Here is a 21,883-nt window from a genome sequence, read left to right on the forward strand (position 1 = left end):
TAACTTTGGGTTTTGTTTGTTCTCCTTTCTCTAGTTCCTTTAGGTGTAAGGTTAGATTTTTTATTTGAGATTTTTCTTGTTTTTTGAGGTAGGCTTGTACAGCTATAAACTTCCCTCTTAGAACTGCTTTTGCTGCATCCCATAGGTTTTGGATCATCGTGTTTTCATTGTCATTTGTCTCTAGGTATTTTTTAATTTTCTCTTTGATTTCTTCAGTGATCTCTTGGTTATTTAGTAATGCATTGTCTAGCCTCCGTGTGTTTGTGTTTTTTAAGTTTTTTTCCCTGTAATTCATTTCTAATCTCATAGTGCTGTGGTCAGAAAGGATGCTTGATATGATGTCAATTTTCTTAAATTTACTGAGGCTTGATTTGTGACCCAAGATGTGATCTACCCTGGAGAATGTTCCGTGCCCACTTGAGAAGAAAGTGTAATCTGCTGGTTTGGGATGGAACGTCCTATAAATATCAGTTAAATCTATATGGTCTATTGTGCCATTTAAAGCTTCTGTTTCTGTATTTATTTTCATTTTGGATGATCTGTTCATTGGTGTAAGTGAGGTGTTAAAGTCCCCCACTATTATTGTGTTACTGTCGATTTCCTCTTTTATAGCTGTTAGCAGTTGCTTTATGTATTGAGGTGCTCCTTGCATATATATTTATAATTGTTATATCTTCTTCTTGGATTGATCCCTTGATCATTATGTAGTGTCCTTCATGGTCTCTTGTAACATTCCTTATTTTTACGTGTATTTTATCTGATATGAGTATTGCTACTCCAGCTTTCTTTTGATTTCCATTTGCATGGAATATCTTTTTCCATCCCTTCACTTTCAGTCTGTATGTGTCCCTAGGTCTGAAGTGGGTCTCTTGTAGACAGCATATACATGGGTCTTGTTTTTGTACCCATTCAGCAAGCCTGTGTCTTTTGGTTGGAGCATTTAATCCATGCATGTTTAAGGTAATTATTGACATGTATGTTCGTATGACCATTTTCTTCATTGTTTTGGGTTTGTTTCCGTGGGTCCTTTTCTTCTCTTGTGTTTCCCACTTAGAGAAGTTCCTTTATCATTTGTTGTAGAGCTAGTTTGGTGGTGCTGAATTCTCTTAGCTTTTGCTTGTCTGTAAAGCATTTGATTTCTCCATCGAATCTGAATGAGATCCTTGCCGGGTAGAGTAATCTTGGTTGTAGGTTCTCCTCTTTCATCATTTTAATTATATCATGCCACTCCCTTCTGGCTTGTAGAGTTTCTGCTGAGAAATCAGCTGTTAACCTTATGAGAGTTCCCTCGTATGTTATTTGTCATTTTTCTCTTGCTGTTTTCAATAATTTTTGTCTTTAATTTTTGCCAATTTGATTAGTATGTTGTCTCGGCCTGTTTCTCCTTGGGTTTATCCTGTATGGGACTCTCTGTGCTTCCTGCACTTGGGTGGCTATTTCTTTTTCCGTGTTAGGGAAGTTTTCGACTATAATCTCTTCAAATATTTTCTCAGGTCCTTTCTCTCTCTCTTCTCCTTCTGGTATAATGCGAATGTTTTTCCGTTTAATGTTGTCCCAGAGGTCTCTTAGGTTGTCTTCATTTCTTTTCATTCTTTCTTCTTTATTCTGTTCCGCAGTGATGAATTCCACCATTCTGTCTTCCAGGTCACTTATCTGTTCTTCTGCCTCAGTTATTCTGCTATTGATTCCTTCTAGTGTAGTTTTCATTTCAGCTATTGTATTGTTCATCTCTGTTTGTTTGTTCTTTAATTCTTCCAGGTCTTTGTTTAATGCTTCTTGCATCTTCTCGATCTTTGCCTCCTTTCTTTTTCCGAGGTCTTGGATCATCTTCACTATCATTATTCTCAATCCTTTTTCTGGAAGGTTGCCTATCTCCACTTCATTTAGTTGCTTTTTGGGGTTTTATCTTGTTCCTTCACCTGGTACATAGCGTTCTGCTTTTTCATCTTGTGTATCTTTCTGTGAATATGGTTTTTGTTCCACAGGCTGCAGGATTGTAGTTCTTCTTGCTACTGCTATCTGCCCTCTGGTGGATTCTGCTCACCTTTGACAGTTTTTAAAGGGAAAAAAGCGGGAAGAATCTCAATGAATCATGGAAGCAGGAGGTTGGATTGTGCATCCTTCTCCGTTGCATGCAGGCTGGCTGACTCTCTCTTCACATGATATCTTGCCTGTGTGATCTGCCTACAGGATGGCTAAGGGGGCTTTTGTGGGTAGAGAGCTACTTAGTCTTTAACTACTTAATTCTTCATTCTACTTCTTTTAACATAGGAAAAGAATCAACAGGTTAGGCAAGACATTGTGTGCATTCAGGAGAGCAGAAGTCAGGAGTTAGTGTAAACTGCCTAGTGATCTCATTCCTATAATTAGGTCCTTTCAAGGTTAGAGGGGGACAAAAATGGGCAAACAGGAAAGGGGCAAAGGAGCTGTTTTCATCAAGGGTTAGTGTAGCACTGTGTCTTCTAGAATACTGGTCTGCAAACATACAAACAGAACCCCCACTTCTCTGCCTACGTAAATGAGAGTTGTGTGACTTAGTACTCAAAAATTTTTGAAGGGGAGAGGGAGTCCATACAGTTAATAGAGTTGTTTTGTTGTTTATCTAATAATTCACACTTTGAGAAATACTGAGAGCCTCTCTAAAATGGAGCTGGTAGTCCATTAAGGAAGGGTGACTTATGCACATCTCAGCCTGGATGGAATATGACCTTTTGACTACTTATTGTCCTAATGAAGTCATCCAGAATATCTGCCAGAAGCCCAAGATACCTATTGGACCACCTATCCTAAAATAACTCATGATTCCTTAAGGGCAAATATTTCCTGGCTGGAGTCAGAGTCAATCACAGTTCTCAACAGGCAACTTTTAACAACCTCCTGGCTTTTTGTCTTTATAAACCTCTGACTCTCTCTTCCCCAGAACACTTTAGGCTTTATCCAAATCTGTGTCTCCAAAATTGCAATTCTTAAGACTTCAAACAAACACTTTTCTTATTTGCAGCCTCCTATATTGCTTTTTGGTTGACAGGTGTTGTCCCCACAGTGTCTAGTGGGTGAAAAGACCCCACTTCCATAATTCTGACCTCTCAATAAAGCCTCACTGAAAGTCAGTGCCTTATCTCAGCTGTGCATTTAGGAACAAAGAGAGGCTTGGTCTACACATAGGGGAGGAGAAGAATGGTAGAGAAGGTAAAGATGACATTAAGATTTGGGTCATGCAACTGGTACTACTGACAGTAATAATGTAATGATATCAAATTAGGGAGATAGTAAAGGAGAAATTATTGAAGATAAAAGAAAGAACAATTAATTGATGGTGTAAAATCCTAAAGGAGAAGAGAGGGAGAAATCAAGTTTAAGGGGAGAGGGTGGGGATAAGTATTGGAAAGGAAGTTGGATTTCAAGAACTTGTTATGCTAGGGTATTATATTTTTTTCTCATCCTTTGGGATGTGTGTGTGTGTGTGTGTGTGTGTGTGTGTGTGTGTGTAAGAATGTAAAAGTATAAGGCCCACTTGCTCACCCAGTTGAGGAGTTCAATATATACTCAACATATACCAAATTGAGCAGGGGTCCTTACCTTTTGATGCCAGGAGCTGATGGAGGTACAGAAGTGCAGTGAGTCTAGCCTTTGGTTGCCAAGAAAGAGCAAAGAGAAAACTAAGCACACCATCCAGAGGCAGAGCAGGAGTATGGAATGAAGCAAGTAGTCCAAAAGACTCATCCAATTCAAAGGGCACAGGCAGAGGGCAAAAACTGGGTCTCTGGGTAACAGTCTGTCAGGTTTTAAGCTCAGAAGAGAGTAAACATATTCTGGAATGGATATGGGGTACCAAGCCTGGAGCAAGACCTCCAAGGAGTTTATATGCAGAGTCAGGCCCCTTCTACAGGGCATGGGCAGTCATGCCCATGGTCAGGCCAACAAGTGCAATGGAAGTATTAAGTCTGATCCTTAAGGTTTGGAGACATACAAATATGTAGCAAAAAACATTTGCTTTCTAGAGAGTGTCCAGTTGAATAAGTGGTTGAATTTTCAAGGCAAGTCAGTGTGTTTATTTTTAGTTAAATGGAAAATGATAATTAGGGTCCATTTATTTACCTTTTTATTTAGTACAAGCATACATAGCAAATACAGAGTGGTTTATAATTCCTTTAAAATTTATTTTCCAAGTCAAATGTTTAATTTTATAAGGCAGCCAATGCTATGTTTCATTGAGATAGAGAACTTGTCTTTGAATTCCCATCTACAAATCTGCTTGACCAGCTGAGGTTTAATTTTTATGGTTCTGATTAGCAAATGGCGGAAGTCAAAAATGTCGCTTCTTTAGAAGAGTGAAACTGATTTAAGAGATGAAACCAATGCTTATTCATTGCGTATCCTAAAAAGTAATTGAGCTCTTGGTGAAAGATTTGATGGACAAATTGCTTTCATTAGTAAGAGTCTTAGGAAGGCTGATTTAACATAAACTGGTCAAGCAGTTTCCAGCTTGATTCTCTTCACATAGGCAGGCCATTTTTGCAGAGTAAGGCAGTCTGAACAATATTAAACTCTAACTTTTTACCTCTTTTTAAATTACCTTCTTACTTTGTCAATGTATATGGACTTCATTCTACATATTAATAATCAGTGTACATATGTTAAACTGAACCCTTTGCCATGTATTGCAATATTGCGACATACATATTTTGTAGGTATCAGAATACTTGCCATTTTAAATGTATTCTTAGTGTGTCAAAACTAAGGTTTTTGCTTTTTGTTTCTGTTTTACTTTGTTTTTAGTTATTCCCTTAACATTAGTCATCTGGGCTGTTGTCAATTTTACATCTTGGGAAATGGTACTTTCTAGACACATCTTGGCTTGATCACTATTGCAATCTGCGTGTGGGGAACCTCAGCTGCCCTGATTGGCTCAGGGAGCAAAGGGAAGCCTGTATCCATGCCTTGGAAGGCAGAGGAAAGTGCAAATGCCAGGTTTGAGGAAACAAAATGCAACGTAAAGGAAGGACCTGCTGCAGGGAAGAGGTAAGACTGGAAGTGGACTGGGGGTTCTGGATAAAGTTGAGATCCAGTGCTAATACCTGCCTTGCCTGCACTGCTTCTCAGGACTTGGTCTGCTCTTCTACGGGGGAACTATCCTGGTTCTGAGCTCTAAGGAGAAAAAAAATTGAGGGGTGATTATACAACGTTATAATGATGTACTTGATAGCAGATGTACAAAAAAAGCACAAGTCTCATACATGTAACCATTTTAAAATAAAGGTTCATTTTGAAAATGGAGGGCACAATGTTTAATGTTTTAGTACAGTCATTTCATTTATGAGTTCTTAATAAAAATGAGGACAATATTAAAGTATGTGAAGGGCTTTCTACCAGACAGTAAAGTTACAGAGTCCAAGTCTGTAGTTTTCTGGAGATCTAAGTGATTATAGAAATAGAGCTCAGAATAAATTTTGGATTTCCTCCCTATCACTGTACCCAAATTGCTCTCGATAAGATTACCATGACTTTCATGTTGCGAATTTCATTGAAAATCTTTAGGACTAATCTCATTGCATCCTCCAGCAACACTTAATGCTTCCTTCTGCCTAAAATACTTTCTTAATACTAATAGCTCACATTTAACATACATGATGCTAAGAACTTTACAGCCACACAATCAACTTCATTTACAGGTGAGGAAGCTGAGGCTCAGGGAGATTAAATAGCCTGATGATTGTCTCATAACTGGTGAAGCCCAAGCCCTGTGTACCTGATTCCAAAGCTGGTGCTCTTAACCAGGACGCCATCCTGCTCACCACCTGCCTGTTTCTATATGTCCATCTCCTCTCCCCCGCCTTTCTGCCAGTACCTCTTATCTGGTGCAACAGTAGAGTTGAGACTCAGCAGTAGTTCTTAGTCAGACTGCACACTAGTGTCACCTGGGAATTTTTTGTTAAATGCAGATGGCTGGCCTCGCCTGGGATCAATGAACCAGAATCTTTGGTGATGGACCTGCCTGGACATCTATAGGTTTAAGAAGTTCTCCAGGTGATTCTAATGGCAGAAAGGGTCGAAAACAACAGAGCATCTAGAATAATAGTTCCCAAACAGGATTTATTATTAGAATTAACTGAGAATTTAAATATCTTGTCTGGGGTGGGCAGGGAATCTGTGTTTTTTCAAGAACTCACAGTGATTCTGATTATCAATCAGGTTCAGAAACAACTTAAGAGTTTCTCTCTCAATTATCTGCTACATAGAGAAGACTTTATACAGGAGCTTTGTGGTGTAGTTATTCTGTGATGTTTTAAATACCAGACCACTACAAAAAGCAAAATGAGATTTAATGAGATTTTGAAACAAAAATAGAGAAATGTGTTTGCAACCTCCTTCTTTTTATTTTTTAATTTTTACTGGAGTATAGTTGATTTACAATTTTGTGTTGATTTCAGGTATACAGCAAAGTGAATCAGATATGTATATATATATATATATATATATATATATATATATATATATATATACGTGCACTCTGTTTTAGATTCTTTTCTCACATAGGCCATTACAGAGTATTGAGTAGAGTTCCCTGTGCTATACAGAGGAATGGATAAAGAAGATGTGGTACATATATACAATGGAATATTACTCAGCCATAAAAAAGAAAAAATAATACCATTTGCAGCAACATGGATGGACCTTGAGATTGCCATACTGAGTGAAGTAAGTCAGACAGAAAAGACAAATATCATATGATATCGCTCATATGTGGAATCTAAAAAAAGGGTACAAATGAAATTATCTACAAAGCAGAAACAGAGTTACAGATGTAGAAAACAAATTTATGGTTATCAGGGGGTAACGGCGGGGAGAGGGATAAACTGGGAGATTGGGATTGACATATACGCACTACTATATATAAAATAGATAACTAATATGCACACTCCTTCTTATGACTGCCAGCATTCTCTGGTGGCCGACACCCATTTGCTTTTCTGCCTCATCGCTCACTGCTTCCTCCCCAAAACCCAATTGAATAGAAGCATCCCCAGAGCTGGGATGCTGCTTCTTGCCTCTATCCATTTCACGCTTTCCTTTACCTGGAATTCCTATTCTTTACTTCTAGAGCTGACTAACTCCAATTTGTCCTTGGAACCCCTCAAGTCCTCCGCATCCATGAAGCCTCCACCAGGGGGGCCAGGATTAGGTGGCACAGCCGGGTGATTCCTAGCACCCTGTGCCTTTCTCTGTTGCTGTGTTTAACACATAATATTGAACTGCTCTACCCTTGTGATTGCCCCCAACCAGCCTGTTAGCTCTGCGAGAACAGGGACTTTGTGTTAGCCATCGCGGCGTTCTCAGGGTCTAGCGAAGTTCCTGGCAACTGATGTTGTTTAGTAAATGTTTGCTGATTGAATGTTAAAATGAACTGCTGTAACCTGTAGGTAATCCTCCCCCAGTTAAAAGAGTAACCTTGGGACAAAATGGAAAATTATCCGATGATTAACTAAAAAAAAAAACAAAAAAACCACTTTTCGTATGACTGTAAAAATAAAATGTTTCTTATTGAAGAAAACTTTGGAAAAAATATAAAATCAGAGCTAGAAAAACAAAAGCCCCCATAGTTCTAGAGATAACCACTGGTGAGGCTGGGCATATTTCTCTCCTTTTATGCAGACTGAATACGTAATTGAAGTTATTTTCACCACCATTATGTATGTGTATGTTTCCCACTTTCCTAGACAATAGACAATGTCAACTTTTTAGAGAAGTTCTAGCTCTGCCAAATGCCTTGCCCTCGTCCACCGCCTGAGAATCCAACTCCTTCTGTACCCCTTCCCCGGCACCCGTTTTAGCTCTGCCACACTCTCCACCAGGCCAGGCTCCATCCCATTTTGGTATTCTATCCAATTCCAGAGAAACTGATTGATCACTCATCTTGAAGCACTCACTATAAGAAGCATTATGGAGACTATAAAAATAGGAAGACAGATTCTGTCCTCAGGGATCTATGAGCAGGGAGAGCACAAGAAACATTAAATAAAAGACCAAAGATGCTATATATTAGGGTCTTGTAGTCAGAGGGGTGGTCAAACAGTTGATGGTGAATCTGAGCTGAGCCTTAACAGTCTGACAGGTGGAGCAGGGCATACCTGGGTTGAAAACAGCAGGACCAAAATCAGCATGAGGAGTAAGTAACAAGACCTTCTCCAGGCTCACCTCAGTTGCTTGTTAGAAAGGTGGACCCCTACACCCAGTGAGTTGAGGAAGGGTGGCAGCAGCAATGGGAAACTGCCATTTTAACAAGCACTCCAGGTGATCTCATGCCACTGATTTGGAGACAGGCGTTTGGAAAGATTAGAGTATGTTCAGTTTGTGCCCTCGGGTTTCTGTCACAAGGCTATGGGAGATGAGACAGGGAAACAGAGCTTTCTAGATGATATTGTGGAAGGCAAATGGCAATCTAAACAGTCAGTACCTAATTCCTGGGCAATAGGGAGCTGTTAAAGATTTTGAGCAAGGAAATGATATCATCAGAGCTGTGACTCAGAAAGAAGGAAAGTTAGCGCTTAGTTCCTAAATTTGGTATCTATCAGAATCTAAATCAAACTCTGAAAATACAGAGGCCTGGGGTTTTCACCCGAAATATGGAATCAGTTGGTCATTGTAGACCCAAGGCCTCCACATTTGTAAGTTCCATGAGAGAGAGATCGGGTACAGACTACTAGTCCTCAGGCAGAGATGCTTTCACAGAGGTTAACCTGAGAATTCTGTGAGATCTTGCCTGCCAGTTTGTGGCTTCTATTCCTCAGAATGAGACAGAAATTATCTTCCAGCTTCAACCCTGCAGGAGCATTACAGGGTCCTCTCTTCTGTGGAATAGCTTCCCTAACTAAATCTCTTGGGTTTTGGAAAATAAGCTGAGAAACTAGGCTGCTGGTCTAGCTGAAGCCCCTTAGAACCATTACCTGCCACATGTGCATAGAGAGTGTTCATCAGTCAGCCTCACATAGAAGGTGTTGAATCAAGCAAAATAGACATCCAAGAACAATTGAAATGTTAGAGGCCAGATTAATCATAATGCTCATTTCAGAAATGGAGACGAGAAAAAAATAATGTTGCTTGATGTCAAGGGGGTAATCAGAGATAATTATGACTAAAATTCAATAAGCTACTGTCCTAGAATATTTGTGTAGCATTCTACTCACATTCACAAGTGGCTATTTCAAACTCTGTAGAGTACCTCAAAGCAGCATTTATGTAAAAATATAACTTAAGGCATGAATCCCTTTAAGAAATAGATGAGCACAGTATCATTTTATATCATTTTATGTTTAAAATATGGCAGCAAGTTTCTCAGAACCAGTTGTTAATAGAAAGGCTATTATCTGGTAAACAATGAGCATTCTTTACTCAGATGTAATAGTTCATAAAATTTTACAAATTCTACAAACTTGGAAATAAGAACCATTAACCAATTAATTCTTTTCTTGTTGCAGATATGAAAACTGAAGCTAAATTGTGGAGAAAAGACTCAAGCCCCCCCATGTCTGTCTGAATCTGTGACATTCTGCTGTCAGGAGACCTTGGTTAGAATCCTAGTTTGACATCAACTAATTGTAGAAGATTTTATAAGACACTTCTCTCACCCTTAATTTTCCTTATCGGGTAGAACAGAATTAAATTTACTATTTAAAATCCCCAAGCAGTACTAAGATTCTACAACTTTGACTTTCACTATTTGTCTACCTTCTAAAATTATAAATGTCACTAAAATCAAGTTATTAAGATGCTCCTGATTCCTAACCTGCGTGGATCATTGTTCAATCATTTTTGTTATAATACTTAAGATCATAACGCAGCTTATATTTTGCATAGTACAAAGTAGAAATTCCGATGTTCTTATTTACTTAACATAATTTGCCACTGCATTCAAAATTGAAAGAAAAGTCCATTCAATTAGAAGTATTCCCCATTTTGAGTTTTCCTAGGTTATATGAGTTATTTAGAATTGTGTTTCTAATTTGCATACCTACGGAGATTTTATTTCTTATTGTTTTTGACTTCTAATTTAATTGCATTGTAAACAGTGAGTACTTTATAAGAAATTTCTTTGAAATTATTGAGACCTGTTTGGTAGGATTAGTAGAACTTTAATTCATTTGTTTTATTTTTGCTTAAGAAGACAGTATCAGTTGGATGCTGACCTATATTTCTAGATTCAATCAGGCTTATTAATAGTGTCCAAATCATTTATATTTTTACTAATTTTACCTATTAGTAATAGGAGATTGTGTCTAAATCTCCCACTGTGTTGTTGAATTTTGTCCAAATCTTTCTTTAGATATTGTGACGATAATTCATTTGTGTACAAATTTGGAACACATATTCTGATGAGTTGAACCTTTTATCTTTATGCAGTGACTCTCTCCATCTCTAATGGCATCCTAACGATATTTTATTCTGTCTTAAAGTCAATTTTATCTGCTATCGAAGCTCTCTTTGGTTAGTATTTAGCAAATATCTATATATCAATATATGTATTTCTTTATATTCTTAAATGTGTTTCTTATAAAAGGCATGTATCTCCAGGTACATAACTATTGCTGTTTTTCATATAGCCTACCAGAAATATTTTAGGTAAAATTTTACATATAACTAGATATAACTTCTAGTTTAGATATAACTTCTTAATTTTTGACTATATTTTTATAATTTTAATTTTCTTGTCCTGCTTTTCCCATTTACCTCTGTACCTTAGAGAGCTTTCTGTTGCTGTACAGAGAGCACCTCCTTGTTATTCACTATTTGCATCGTATCCCTATTGAACCAGTGTCCTACTGATCTACACTTAGGTTATTACCAATATATTTCTTATAAGGACTAACCTTGAATTTCATTTCACACATGTTAAAATACATCTATCGGATAGATTTACAGAAGTGCAATTCTTGGCTCAAAGTGTCTATGTATTTGTAATTTTTGAAAAATATTGCCAAATCATCCTCTAAAAGATTGGACAAATTTAAACTCCCAAGAGCAATGTATGAGAATGTTCATGGACTCAAAGAGAGGGCATTATCACACCTTTAGATATTTAACAATCTGATTGCAAATGTAGTTTTAAATCACCTTTCCCTTACTATCATTAACATTAGGAATATTTTAATGAGTTTTAGGGACATCTGTAGTTCCTTTTCTGTTAACTGTCTGTTCATATCTTTTGCCAATTTTCTATTGCAATGATGGTCTTTTTTTACCCATAACAAGCACTTTATGTATTAGATCAGCCCTTGGTCTATGAATTGCAAACGATTTTTCTCAGCTTGTCATTTATTTTGAGTTTATTTTCATATTTTTTTCCTTTTTCCACCACGTAGAAGTTTTTTATTTTATGTCTTTAAATATAACAAACTTTTCTATTACAATTAATAACCCATTCTGAGTTTATAAAAGAATCATCTCTAGTTTTTTTAAGTACTTTTATGATTTTAGTTTTTATATGTAAATCTTTTGATTTATTTGAATTTTTTGATGATGAGGTGTAGTTCCAACTTCAGTATATTATTTTTAGAAGGCTATAAATTTGTTTCGTTTATTCATTTATTAACTGTCCCTAATTTCCACACTATTTTGAAATGCCATCTTTATCACATACTATTCCCACATGTATTTAGGTCTGTTTCTGGACTTTATATTCTACACCATGGGTTTATCTCTGTTACAAACAGCAAGAACACATTGTTTCATTATTGAGGCATTTTAATACATATTAAGGTAGGTATTTCCATTTTCCATGAGATTTTTCTCAGGAAGACCCAGAAGGTACTCCTGATGATCTGATTTGTCTCCCCAAAGCTGCTGCATGTGTCTTACTAGGACATCTAGTAAGGTTCAGTCAGCATGATGTCATCAATGCATTGGGCCAGCTAGTTGTCCTGTGGGACAGCAAGGTGAGGAAAGAAAATGAAAATATGTTCCACTGTCTTCCAGCTCCCTTTATTTGCATCAAGAAATCTTCTGTCATATCCTTTGTTGGTTATTTTAGTTTTCACTTTGATTTCCTTTTGAGTACTTAATCTTTAGTGTTCTACTGCTATTAATATAATGTTTTTTGGCAGACTTTTTGGGTTCATCCTGCTTCGGATACATCGGAGTTTCTGAACCACAGTGATGCTGTAAAATATTGACATGGAATAGCTCAATCTTTCCAATTTCTTCTGTGTTCACTGTTTCAAGCTCTGGATTCAGCTCATTTTTTTCTTTTTTTCAGAGAGAGAGAAAATCTTAAGAATTTTTTAAAATTTTCTGAGAATCCAAAATGCAATTAGAAGTTTATTATATTCAGTATCTAGTTATGTCTTAGTGGGAGAGGCCTTCAAGGTGCTTCCCATTGAAAATATTCAGTCCAGATTATCTACCATAAATTCCATGTCTGAAATATCCATATTGTTAAAATAATGAGATGGTGTAAAATAATTTTAAAGATTATTAAAACACTTGTTTTTTTTAAAAATAGAAGCTCTCTAGCTATGTCAAAAAATTAGAGTTTATAGATATTAAAAGTGTTTTCTTCCTTGAGTCATGATCCTGGAGTCTCATTCTTAGTCTTTCTGCTCAGCTTCCTCATGCTGGAAACATTCTGAAGGATTGACTTTTGCTTAGTATTTATATATTCTAGATTTCATGCTCTTTTTCTGAAGGCAATATATATATATATATTGAGAGTGAATTATTTACCATCAGTCATGGGTAACCTTGATGTTGCTTCTTTTAATCTTTTGAATCAAGAAATGATGTTTCTATAGGTATACAATGAAACATGGTTTTGAGAGTCTTTAAAAGAACAGTTTATGAATATCTTTTGAAAATCTAAGTGAAATGGTTTGTTTCCCACCATTAACAGTAATGTAATGAGATCTTTATTTCTGGAGTGGCCAATATCTACAGTAATAGAAGTTTTAGAAAAGACTCACTCTTCAATTCTCTTTGCCAATTTTCTCAAACATTATGAAAAAGACAGTGTATTGAGGTTTTCTTTTTGAGAGTAATAGAGATGACAATCTCTCTTGTTTCTAAAAAAATAGGGGGAGATTCATTTTTTTTGTAAAATTTTGTAAAATGTATTATTAATAAATGATACATAATCTAGAATTCTTACTACACATTCTGTCTCAGGTGCTAGATGTTTCATGTATCACCTTTACCCACACATCATCTTCATGGAGAAAGCAGATGCAGCTATTATTAATTCCCATTTTCCAGATGGCAAACATGGAGCACAGAGTGATCAACTGTTCTATTCAAGGAAGTTAGCTGCAAAGCCAGAGTAAAAACCTAAGACTCTATTTTCACCCAAGGGTTTGTTTTCTAAAGTCCCTTAAAATAAAACAAAGCCTGAGAAGTCAAAGTAGTTTAAAGGCTATGTTATATTTCCTGCCTCCAAGAAATTAACGATCCATATCACAATCTATGTTTTATAAACTCACTGTCATAATTTCACGCTGTAATTTTTCTAGACCTTGGAAGGAGATTTTTGCCAGTTTCACACCAAGGGAATTGACCAGTGAAAATAAAAATATACACAGTTCTTCTTTACCGCAAGGATCTAGGAATGGCTGCAAACTCATACAGGGAGCTGTCATTCCACCAAGTCCTTCTTGTGTGCTTTCGCTCCTGTCTCCGTTCTCCACTAGCCCAGGCCCTGCTATTACTTGGGCTTCATATCAATGCCACACTGAACTGCTTGCCTTCAGCTGCCCCTTTGGCCCTGCCTCCGCCCCATTTCTCCAGCCTGCAGACGGCTGCTTCACTGCGGTCCACACTCTGCCACACTTCTCCATTCCTTCTCTCCTCCAGAGGTTTTAGTCGTATCCTTACCAAAGGATCCTTCTCCAGAGGTTTTAGTCATATGTTTACAAAATTTCATGTGGTACACATTGTTATTTTTATTATTTCCATTTTATAGATGAGGAAACTGAAGCTTAGGGATATGAAGTTACTTGGCCCAAGCCACTCAGCTTGTAAATAACAGAGCCAGAATTTGAACCAGATTTGTTTGATTTCAAAGGCTCATTTCTTAACTGCAAGGCCATACACATAAATGTTGAGAATCCTCGCCTGTCCTCCATGCATGGCATTGGAACACTGTTCTGAGAAGCATCACCAAACGTCCCCCTGTGGTGCTTCGCTGCTCAGCTCCTCTCATCCTGAGGCAGGGCTGGTTTTCCTCTGACTCTGTTAAACTATTCCTTCTTCTAGGCTATGTTCCCCTAGAGTGCCAGTGTTTTCTCTTCCCAAGGATGGTTTGACCCTGGTGAATATATGCATGTGTGGGGGGTGCGGTTGTATATGTACCTCCCTGACTGTTATTTTGCCTGCTCTTTATAGGATGAAACTAGGCCAAGTCTTTTTCGTAAACGTTTCTCTGAAAGACTTAGTCTTTGCAGAAGGTACATCCACAAAAGGTACATAAAAGGCTCTATCTGGACAACGTGCGGAATATAGCCAATACTTTATAATAACTGTAAATTGAGTATACACTTTAAAAATTGTGAATCACTACCTTGTACACCTGTAACTTATATAATATTGTACAGCAACTATACTTCAATAAAAAATAAGAAATATTAAAAATTAAATAAATAAAAAAATGTAAAAAGAGTCTATCTAGGACTTTCAAGCACTCAGTAAATCAAACACTGAAAGTGCCCCTGGCTTTCACATGACATTACCCATAGACTGGAAGCTTCTTTAGGACAGGATCCAAGTCTAATCGTTGCATGTTCTCCATGTATTCTATGCACCATAAAAAGCTTTTCTCTGCCATATGCCTGCAGTGTAGATGTTTCATCCATTTGTTTACTGTTCCCATGTTGCCCTTTAACCCCCCTTAGGTACCTGTCTCTTCTCTACTCCAGGCAGTTTCAGACATAACAAATTTAGGGCCCAGGGTCTGAGAAATCTGTACATCGTATTTGTTTTTTTCTTGAGTAAATGGTCAATAAATAAAATTAGGAGCTTTCACCAAAAAATCCAGATTTCAAACACGTCTTACAATATCAGGAGACCTGACAGCACTGGGCTGGACTGAGAAACAATCATCCCTGAGGGAGGACGTGAGCTTCCTCTGCCTCTACCCTCTCCCTGTGAAATCCCAATCACTGAGGCCAAGGGGCACTGCCTGCAGCTGTCCCACGGCACTGTTTTTCTTATAGCAGAGTTAAAAGGCAAGTAAAACCATTCATACTGTGTTTTCTCCATCCTAAGTGGGGAAATGAAAGAGTCTGTTTCAAGAGAAAATTATGTGAACATAGTTTGTTGCTAAAGTGAAGACTAGAGCTATGAGTTTTATATAAAGAACGTTTGTGATAAAAGAAAAAAGCCTGAGATACCATGAACAATCATCTTAAAAACTATAAAAACATACGGGAAAGATGCATGATTAAAACCATGAGAAAAGGGCAAATTTAAAATATTTTGCTTTTCAAAATGATCTTGCTATGAAATGCAACTATGATTTAAGAGAGCTAGTTTGTTTTTCAGTTTGAGATCACTGGTCTGGAAGGCTGGACTTTGTTAGCCTGCTTGGGAAATGTATTACTAATTACTTTATTATGATAATTATGTCTGTTATAGGAAAAAAATTCTTTTAGGAGATACAGTTTGTGATACAAAGATGTATAGGATAGAGACCCTGACTTCAAAGAAGTATCTAAATGTTGTCATTCATTATTTCAACATTTGTTGAGTTCCCTTGAGGGTCAAACACTGTGCTGGACCAGTGATGCCAAGATGAATAATGGTCTCATCCTATTAGAAGTTTATAGTCAAATGGGAGACGCACGTACCTGAGCAAGCGGGTACAATGCAGAGTGATCAGTGGGGTGAGGGAGTGGGTACAGGGCACAGTGGGAACGTAATGTGGCAGACAGCGAAGAGGGGGCAGGGCGCATGAGGATGGTAGCGAGAAACAGAGCTGAGTAATCTGTAGGGAGATGCGTCTCCATGGAGTTTCATGTGTCTCTTGCAAGTAGAGGCACTGGGTATCTTTATTCTAGACATCTTTTCCAGGATGTCTGTAGAGTAAACAGCCTTGGAAGACAGAGATATCTCCCTCCAGAACGACAGGCAAGCATGCTTACAGTCCTGTATAATAAAGATAAGGTCTCCCTCTGAAGACTTGCCATTATAAAACATCGGGGTTCCTTCTTTAAGCTCAGGGTTCCTCTGCAGTAACGCATCCACCAAGTAGGCAGGTGTCAAATGGGCCCATCCACATTGTCCCCTACCCTCTAGGACTTGAGAACAAGGGGAACTGATGCAAATATGCCAATCTTCCTGCTGCTTGCTGTGCCATGAGAAATGACATCTTGTCTATGCTTCTGCCTGCATCCGTGAAACTAGCAAACTAACTTGTCAGCTTATAAATACAGTAAAATCTCAGACGCTTCACATTTCTTGGTATGGCCTTCTGGCAGAATTTTGTACTCTACCTTGTTCATCTGAAAGCTCATATTTTGTTGGCATCTATTTTGGAAGAGGGATGTGTTTGTTTAGTGGAATTAAACAAAATAGAATAGGGGAAAAACGCTTTGAGAAAATAGAGTCAAAGACTCTGCTTATCACTGCTCACATTTTTGTGCAGGTAAAATGCAGATAAAGTAGACATCAACAATAATCTTTAGGGAGATAGAAGTAGGGGAAAGGGGTTCCCTAAAACAGCAGCATGTAGCCTGTGTAGAACATTGGAGATGTGATTATTACTACTCACCATCTAGGACCTGGGTCATTAAATATAAACTTCAAATTCCTATCACAATCTATGTATGTATGTATCTAGTTGCATCAGTTGGTGAAGGTACATTAGCTGTCTGGTTCCCACAGTCTTTTCTCACCCTCCTCACATCTGCATTTGTCTTGCAGCCAGATTAAGCAGCAGCTCCTGTTCTGCTGTTTCCTCTAAATGGGTCTCTACAAGGTCACTTACCCGTCATGCTTACTTTTGGGCCTGGATGTGCTCCTTGCCACATTATATGGCCATGTCCAGGTGTTTCCCAATCTGTCAACCTCTTTAGGACCGGACATGTTAGCATCCTTGAAAGTGTAAACGAAACACAGATGGCCACATCTCTTGAGAAGTTACATTCTGAAGCTGGTTTAGATTTGCTGGAACTCTGCTCTTTCCTCCTTAAAGTCCTAAGCCCTTAAATGTGTCTATTTCTGTCTCAGACTTTTCCTGTTCATAAAAAAAGTAGTTATTTTGATTGGATTTACATGTGTTCTTTCTGTCACACAGAGGCACATCACCATCCCTGGGGTGTGATGCTGGATTCCTGGTCAGACGAGCACACACTTCTCCCTCTCCCTAGAGGTTCATCTCTGTAAGTAAGTGACCAGGCAGTAGAATATTAGCATAGTTAGGCTAGCCATACACATCACACAAGTGTTTTAAAATAGGCAAACTAAAATAAATCAGGAGAAGGTTGTGATCAAGTTGATTAGGAAAAGGTCACTTCCCACAGAACAAGGGAGAATGTCAGAATCTCACCGTGGGGCTTGGCATGGATGACCACCACAGAACAGGTGACAGTGACAACTGAAACCTGGGGGTATATTCCACAGCTTTCTTGTTTCTGCTCAAATATGCATCGCTCAGTCAACTGTCCATAAAACAGGCTGTGTTTTTTCTATTTGTGCTTGCTGGGGTGTGTGTGGATGTGGTAGTGGAAGTGGGGGAGTGGATTTGTTACGGAAAGGAGACCAGAGGGGTGAGAGGGTGAAATTTATTGAATATGGCAAAAGCAAACAAAGTCCAAAGTGAAGAGTTTTGTTTAACTGAAACTACCAGTGAAAGAGGGAAAGGCGATTTGTCCCTCAGACACCATGCTGAGTTTGGAAGCCCAGTCCAGGCAGGGTGAGGTTGGATGTCAGCCCTTCCACAAGAGCCCCTTTTAAATTTCTTTTTCTCTCTATTTATGCAGGACCAGGTATTGTTCTACCGTGGCAAGTCTTCAAAACCCCCCTCAACTGCAGGTCCTTTTCTATTTTTCTCCTCTCTGGTTGCTAAATTAATACCAAGCTCACAGGCACAGATTATCTTTGCCTAAAGGAAGGCGGCACTTGTGTGCTCTGTAAGATGACAGTTTATCAGCCCAGCTGAAATGCAGTCTTTTAGGATTTGTGCTGTTTCTCTCCAGCTCCGTGTTAATCCTCCTGTTATCATCTCTGTCAGATTTGTTGACTACAATCAGTGTGTCACTTGAGGTAGGCATATCTGAAGACAAATAACTAAGCCTGCATCTCACAGTGAGTTCTTTTGTTTGCAAAGGGCTAAACCTAATAAAGTTTTAAACTGTGAGTTCCCTTTTATTCAATAAAGACAAAAGCCATCTATTGCCTTCCATCTATGTATTTGCCAATTCGTGTGCATGATCAATTGATATACTCCATTAGTTTCATGAAAAAGAAAATGCAAGTCAAGGATTCCTGGTGATTTGTTTACTCTGTCAGTGATGCAGCCAGGATTAGACTCAAACACTCAGTGAAATGTCTACAGGCAGAGAGGCTAAGCAATGAGATATCTCTTCCCCTCAAAGTTTACCCATAGGTACGTGTCTACACACACACACACACACACACACACACACACACTTTTATTCCACTAATCTTTAATTTGTGACAGGAGTAATCTAGATGAAGAAGATTTTAGGCAGTAATGTAACAAATTTACATTTAATTACTTCTGTGGAGAGCTGTTTGGAAGAAACACTTTGAGAGATAAATGAAGGTAAAGAATGGGATTCTGAAGTCTGCTCAGGCTTCAGATGCTGATTTATAAATGTTGTGCATTAAAAAAACAGAGGACTTTATACTGCTTGGAAATGGAAAAGAGAGGAAAGGGGGGAAAAAGGGGGAGATTTTAGCCGGTGACATGTAGATGGTCACTAGAAGTGACTCTTTCCTCTGACTTTCAGCTGCTTGGTAATTTTAGCCAAACTCAAAATTCTGTGTGGAAAGAATTTGGTTGAAACCAGTGAGAGTTTAATTTTTTTTGTCCAGGCTGATCTGTAGTGAAGGTTGCTGCTCTTACTGAGCTTATATACAAGAGGGGATAGAGACAAATTAACACATATGTAAAAAAATATAATTTAATAGAGAGATATGTGTTATAAAGAAAATAAACCATGATAACAAAAAACAGTTGACTGGGGTTGGCCTGGCTACAGATGATGAGGAAAGGGCTTAAAAATGAGGTGACATTTATGTTGAGAGTGCAGAGCAAAAGGATGCCCCTTTTTCTTCTGAAATAATTCATATTCAAATGTTTTGCTAGTTGATTGTAGGGAATACAAGATGAAAATAGCAGTTTTGATCTACAAGGAGCTTACTATCTGAGGATTCAACAAAAGTACAAGGCATTTAATAAAGTTCTATACATTCATTCAGAAACACCTTCTTGACTTACATCAGCTGGAATTAATCTCTCTGTGAAACAAGAGAATGACCGGCTAGTTCCACATCAAAGAAGTCTTCCTGGACAAGGAAGAGGATACCAGTCAAGTCTCTTGGTTGCAAACTTCAGAATCTAACTCAGGCTGATTTAATAAAAATGGGTAATTATAGAGTGAGCATAGAGAGGATCATAGAAGTGGTGGAAAAATGGAAGAACAGTCTTGGAAAACAGGAAACAAGATGGCGCCTAAAACTATACAGCAGCAAAAATCTGACCACGATGCCACCATGTCATTTCTATAAGCCCCAGTTGCTGCTGAGGCCATTGCTTCCATGACGGAACCCAAGCCTGGCAGAACCACTCATAGACGGTGGAAAAATGGAAGAACAGTCTTGGAAAACAGGAAACAAGATGGCGCCTAAAACTATACAGCAGCAAAAATCTGACCACGATGCCACCATGTCATCATTTCTATAAGCCCCAGTTGCTGCTGAGGCCATTGCTTCCATGATGGAACCCAAGCCTGGCAGAACCACTCATAGACTGCAACACATTAAATGAATTCTGATTGTTCTGTGCTCTTGAATCATTCCCACAAGGTTCAAAATCCCAGGCAAATATATTCAATCTTCTGAGCCAATATACTATTCCCTTTCCAGGCTCAGGCAGCAGAGAAAGAGCACATCTGGCTGAATAGTGTTTAGGCTCTACATTAGACACTATGGAAGTGGGATTGTGACAGATCCCACTTTGGCTTCCAAAGTGAGAGATAAAGCTTTGCATTTTACTAAGATTCACACAATAGGGATTTCCCTGGAAAAGAAACAAGGATTAGATCCTGAGCAGGAAAAATGACAAATATCCAATATCCTTCCCCATGTTTGGCCGCCCAGCATCCATGTACACATTTATCCTCTTACTAATGTTCCAAAATAAAAAGCTCTTGCCTAATGTAACTAATAATTGTTTTGTCAAAAACTGCACTCACTCTACTCCAAGACCAGAATCTCTTTCATCTCTTCCATTTAAATTAAATTCTTCCATCTTCAGATCTGTCACAATCCCACTTCCATAGTGTCTAATGTAGAGCCTAAACACTATTCTCCTTGTACCCAAAGCATCAGCACCTAGGAACTTGTTAGAAATGCAAATTATTTGGTCACAACCCATACCTATTAAATAAGAACCTTGAGGCATAGTGCTCAGCAATCTGAATTTTAACAAGCTCTCCAGGTGATTCTAAGAGCCATTCGTTCATAGAACTTTCTGTGATGATGGAACTATTCTATATCTTCACCATCCAATACAGTAGCCAATACTTATATGTGGCTATTGAGCAAATGCTAGTATAGCTGAGGAACCGAATTTTAAATTATATTTAATTTAATTTAAACTTAAATAGTCACAGATAGCTGGTGGTTATCATATTGGACAGTGCAGGGTTATACTATTAGCCACTGCTGACATGCAATAGTAGGAAAAAAGGAGAGAAATGATGTAAGGAGTTAAATATATATATTATACATGACATGACAAGGAGGAAGATATTGATAGGAGGTTTAGTCCCATTTAAGAGAGGAGCTTTAGCCTAGTAAGTAATCTGTTACTTGTCTCAAGCATGGGGATTGGTTATAAAAGTGTAGCTTGTATCAATATTTATAACTCCCACACATTTTATTGGGCTGGCCAAAAAGTGCTTTCGGGTTTTGCCTAAAACCCGAACGAACGTTTTGGCCAGCCCAATATATTGCCTTTGTTTTCAGCCATTACCTCTACTCCTCAGAGCCCTTTAAGTGGTTTGATGACCCAAAGTTTTATTCTGGAGGGATCTTGGTCCTTGTTGGTCCTGGCAGTTTTGTGTAACTAGTAGTCTCCCATTAGCTTTTACGACTGGACGTAATAGTAGAAGGAAGTGCCTCAGGAGCTTCCTCAGTTCCAGTAATCCTCCTTCCTCCCCTCTTCGTGAAATAGCTATCTTTGACCACCTTAATAGGTTAATTCCTAGCCTATCTAACATTATAACTTTATCTTTCACTATTTTCCCAGTAGCATGAACAAGTGGGAAGCAAACTCCCTGTGGTGGACTCTTTGATGCACCACACTGATCTCTCTATTCCCCTTCTGGAATGAAGGACCTAATCCTCTAAATGCTAAGAGGGCTGCTGGTGGACAGCCCTCAGCTGTCATCCCCCTTTGGGGTTGCCTCAGCTGAAGAGAGCCATTTCACTGAAGTTCACACACCCTCTTTGGGGGTAACCCATTTCCAATGACTGATAGACTCAGGAGTATAAAGACTTGGGCCTCTTATCCAATTCAGAAGAGTTCTAAAGGATCAACCCACGTTAGCTACACATAGGGCCAGCTGAAATTCCTTGAGATCACAACACAGCTTGACTTCACCCTCTACCAAGTCCTGCTTCCACATCTCTTTCCTTCCATGGGTGCAGAACA

The 21,883-nt window shown here is 38.4% G+C and overlaps 1 long non-coding RNA gene across 1 annotated transcript; it reads left to right on the forward strand.

The window, feature by feature from the left end:
• The first annotated feature begins 4,963 nt into the window (after positions 1–4,963).
• On the forward strand, positions 4,964–18,089 carry LOC114486991 (uncharacterized). The gene is made up of 4 exons (XR_003681541.1): positions 4,964–5,022; positions 9,477–9,566; positions 17,276–17,364; positions 17,961–18,089. It is a non-coding gene; the product is annotated as an uncharacterized lncRNA (long non-coding RNA).
• The last annotated feature ends 3,794 nt before the right edge of the window (positions 18,090–21,883 follow it).

This window comes from Physeter macrocephalus, chromosome 10, assembly GCF_002837175.3.
Source record: "Physeter macrocephalus isolate SW-GA chromosome 10, ASM283717v5, whole genome shotgun sequence".
Classification (NCBI taxonomy): Eukaryota; Metazoa; Chordata; class Mammalia; order Artiodactyla; family Physeteridae; genus Physeter; species Physeter macrocephalus.